Source organism: Triticum urartu, chromosome 1A (genome assembly GCF_056163025.1).
Source record: "Triticum urartu cultivar PI428250 chromosome 1A, HENAU_Tu73, whole genome shotgun sequence".
Taxonomy (NCBI): domain Eukaryota; kingdom Viridiplantae; phylum Streptophyta; class Magnoliopsida; order Poales; family Poaceae; genus Triticum; species Triticum urartu.
The window spans coordinates 213,536,338-213,541,419 of record NC_141873.1 but is presented as its reverse complement, the minus strand read 5'-3'; positions in this window follow the sequence as shown (position 1 = coordinate 213,541,419).

Below are 5,082 nucleotides of genomic sequence, written 5' to 3'. Positions count from 1 at the left end.
GAGTTCTAATATTTTCATGCCTTCTACTTCTTGTGATAATTTTTTGGCTTCAGTTTTTATGAACTATGAAAGTTACTCATGTATACATGTGTCATACGTGCAAAAATCAAGGGAAGTTAAACTGGATGACATATACATATACAACATGTACACCTTGTCTCTTTTGTTAGCCACATTTCAGATTAAGCAACGCCGAGGACGGCTTTGTTTTCAAAAAGGGGAGGATGATGAGGACATGAATACCTTGGATACGACCAAAAATATTGCATACATGCATATTTGTCAGGTGATTTCTAGTGCAAACTATTCAATAATCTATTTATGTTATCCAGAACAAAAATACTTCACACACTTTTGTGTTTTGTCTAATTGCAGGTGTATGGGACATTTGTACAATCCACATATGAAGATAAGGGAAAAGGAGAAGTTTAGGTTGTGTTCAAAAAGTCCTCTCACGTCACTTTTGGGCCAAGAGAAGATAGAGTCCAAGTCTCTCACGTTCTGGATTCAGATTCGGACTGCACAGACATACCTGACTCAAAACGCCAACAACTTTTTTATACGGACTCCGAATTGGGTGATTTTTTTTGTTGGAAACTAGATTTCGTGCTCTTTCCAACCCAATTGGATTCACATTCAAATTCGTCCGGAGCGTTGAGTTACGGACGAAACAATCTGACGTTGCAGCAGAATCCGAGTCAAACTACAAGCCCAAAGGTGTTGCATCACCTCCACTTGGGCCCATGAGCCTTGTACGACCTAGGGTTAGTTTTAGGCTGCCTTGGGACGTCCTCCCACCTCCTTTGCCGCCACCCCTTGCTCCTATATAAGTAGATCCATCTAGTAGCTTTTTCCTTGGGATTTGTTTAGTTAAAAGTTGGCCATTGCAACTTCGTGTACTTCGTTTGTGTCCAACGACCAGACCAAGACCGCTTACGGATCCCCACCATTATCAATACTTCATATATATTTGCGATATTCAGATTGCTTTATCTATTCTTGCTCGTTCTTCGATTGCTTGCAGGAATAGACCTTCGTGGTCAGGCTGACCGTGCTTCCAGCATCGTCAGTAACCTCAGGAGATTGGTTTAGCGGTTGCTAAGGCGCAACGTCGTGCACGTTTGTAGTCGGATCGTCAAAGTCGTCTCCACCAAATCGATAGTTATCATCTCATCGAAAGATCGGGACCCTCGCCTCTATCATGGCCTCTTTTCGGCGGAGTCCGGGAAGAGAACACGGTCTCGTGTTATGCTTGAACGTAGGTTGTTCTAGGATCACTTCTTGATCATAGTTTATCGATCGTGCCTTTGCCTTCTCTTCTGGCTCTCATTTGCGTATGTTAGCCACCATATATGCTAGTGCTTGCTGCAGCTCCACCTCATACATTTCCCCTACCTATAAGCTTAAATAGTCTTGATCGCGAGGGTGTGAGATTGCTGAGTCCCCATGACTCACAGATTCCTTCCAAAACCAGATGCAGGGACCGATGATACCGCTCCAGGAGATTCGACTGAGCTCAAGTGGGAGTTCGATGAGGACTTAGGATGGTACTATGTTTCCTTTCCAGACGATCAGTAGTGGAGCCCAGTTGGGGCGATCGGGGACTTTGTTGCATTTTGGGGTTGTCTTTATTTTGGTTCCGTAGCCGTACCTTGATTGTATCTGGATGATTGTAATGATATTTATGCTTTTGTGTGACGTGGCGATTGTAAGCCAACTATGTACCTCTTTTCTTATTCATTACATGGGTTGTGCGAAGATTACCCCACTTGCAACATTGCTTACAATGCGGTTATGCCTCTAAGTCGTGCTTCGACACGTGGGAGATATAGCCGCATCATGGGCGTTACACCATAAAAGATATTATTCATATGAATAGAACAACCATTATTCTGTGATTTAAATGAATAACTGTCTCTCATCAAACAAGATCCAGATATAATGTTCATGCTCAATGCTGGCACCAAATAACAATTATTTAGGTCTAAAACTAATCCCGAAGGTAGATGTAGAGGTAGCGTGCCGACGGCGATCACATCGACTTTGGAACCATTTCCCACACGCATCGTCACCTCGTCCTTAGCCAATCTTTGCTTAATCTGTAGCCCTTGATTCGAGTTGCAAATATTAGCAACAGAACCAGTATCAAATACCCAGGCGCTACTGCGAGCATTAGTAAGGTACACATCAATAACATGTATATCAAATATACCTTTCACTTTGCCATCCTTCTTCTCCGCCAAATACTTGGGGTAGTTCCGCTTCCAGTGACCAGTCCCTTTGAAGTAGAAGCACTCAGTCTCAGGCTTAGGTCCAGACTTGGGCTTCTTCGCTTGAGCAGCAACTTGCTTGTTGTTCTTCTTGAAGTTCCCCTTCTTCCCTTTACCCTTTTTTCTTGAAACTGGTGGTCTTGTTCACCATCAACATTTGATGCTCCTTCTTGATTTCTACCTCCGCAGCCTTTAGCATTGCGAAGAGCTCGGGAATCGTCTTATCCATCCCTTGCATATTATAGTTCATCACGAAGCTCTTGTATCTTGGTGGCGGTGATTGAAGAACTCTGTCAATGACACTATCATCAGGAAGATTAACTCCTAGTTGAGTCAAGTGGTTGTGGTACCCAGACATTCTGAGTATATATTCACTGAAAGAACTATTCTCCTCCATTTTTGCAGTTGTAGAACTTATTCGAGACTTCATATCTCTCAATCCGGGCATTTGCTTGAAATATTAATTCAACTCCTGGAACATCTCATATGCTCCATGACGTTCAAAACGTCGTTGAAGTCCCGGTTCTAAGCCGTAAAGCATGGCACACTGAACTATCGAGTAGTCATCAGCCTTGCTCTACCAGGTGTTCACAACATCTGGCGTTGCTCCTGTAGCGGGTTTGTCACCTAGCGGTGCTCCCAGGACGTAATTCTTTTGTGCAGCAATGAGGATAATCCTCAAGTTACGGACCCAGTCCGTGTAGTTGCTACCATCATCTTTCAACTTAGCTTTCTCTAGGAACGCACTAAAATTCAACGGAACAACAGCACGGGCCATCTATCTACAACAACATTGACATGCAAAATACTATCAAGCACTAGGTTCATGATAAATTAAAGTTCAAGTAATCAAATTACTTAAGAACTCCCACTTAGATAGACATCCCTCTAATCATCTAAGTGATCACGTGATCCATATCAACTAAACAATGTCCGATCATCACGTGAGATGGAGTAGTTTTCAATGGTGAACATCACTATGTTGATCATATCAACTATATGGTTCACGCTCGACCTCTCGGTCTCAGTGTTCCGAGGCCATATCTGCATATGCTAGGCTCGTCAAGTTTAACCCAAGTATTCCACGTGTGCAAAACTGGCTTGCACCCGTTGTATGTGAACGTAGAGCTTATCACACCCGATCATCACGTGGTGTCTCGGCATGACGAACTGTAGCAATGGTGCATACTCAGGGAGAACACTTATACCTTGAAATTTAGTGAGAGATCATCTTATAATGCTACCGCCGAACTAAGCAAAATAAGATGCATAAAGGATAAACATCACATGCAATCAATATAAGTGATATGATATGGCCATCATCATCTTGTGCCTTTGATCTCCATCTCCAAAGCACCGTCATGATCACCATCGTCACCGGCTTGACAGCTTGATCTCCATTGAAGCATCATTGTCGTCTCGCCAACTATTGCTTCTACGACTATCGCTACTGCTCAGTGATAAAGTAAAGCAATTACATGGCGATTGCATTTCATACAATAAAGCGACAACCATATGGCTCTTGCCAGTTGCCGATAACTCTGTTACAAAACATGATCATCTCATACAATAAAATTTAGCATCATGTCTTGACCATATCACATCACAACATGCCCTGCAAAAACAAGTTAGACGTCCTCTACTTTGTTGTTGCAAGTTTTACGTGGCTGCTACGGGCTGGGCAAGAACCGTTCTTACCTACGCATCAAAAACCACAACGCGGTATAGTGATTGCTTTTTGTTCTTCAGAAAGAACCATGTTCATTGAATCCGATTCAACTAAAGTTGGAGAAACTGACACCCACCAGCCACCTGTGTGCGAAGCACGTCGGTAGAACCAGTCCCGCATAAGCGTACGCATAATGTCGGTCTGAGCCGCTTCATCCAACAATACCACTGAATCAAGAATCAACTAGTGACGGCAAGCAATATGTATATACCAACGCCCACAACTCCTTTGTGTTCTACTCGTGCATATAACATCTACGCATAGACCTGGCTCTAGCAACGAGAGGGGAAGAGTGTTGTCCACGTACCCTCGTAGACCGTAAGCGGAAGCGTTATGACAACGCGGTTGATGTAGTCGAACGTCTTCACGATCCAACCGATCCTAGCACCGAAGGTACGACACCTCCGCGATCTGCACACGTTCAGTTCGGAGACGTCCCATGAACTCTAGATCCAGCTGAGTGTCGAGGGAGAGTTTCATCAGAACGACAGCGTGATGACGGTGGTGATGAAGCTACCGGAACAGGGCTTCGCCTAAGCACTGCAACAATATGACCGAGGTGGATTATGGTGGAGGGGGCACCGCACACGGCTAAGACAATTGTCAACTTGTGTGTCTATGGGGTGCCCCCTCCCCGTATATAAAGGAGTGGAGGAGGGGGAGGGGCCGGTGTCAGTGTCAAAACCGGCGGATCTCGGGTAGGGGGTCCCGAACTGTGCGTCTAAGGCGGATGGTAATAGGAGGCGAGGGACACAATGTTTACCCAGGTTCGGGCCCTCGCGATGGAGGTAATACCCTACTTCCTGCTTGATTGATCTTGATGATATGAGTATTACAAGAGTTGATCTACCACGAGATCGTAGAGGCTAAACCCTAGAAGCTAGCCTATGATTATGATTGTTGTTCTTGTCCTACGGACTAAACCCTCTGGTTTATATAGACACCGGAGGGGGATAGGGTTACACAGAGTCGGTTACAAGGGAGGAGATCTACATATCTGAATTACCAAGCTTGCCTTCACGCAAAGGAGAGTCCCACTCGGACACGGACGAAGTCTTCAATCTTGTATCTTCATAGCCCAAT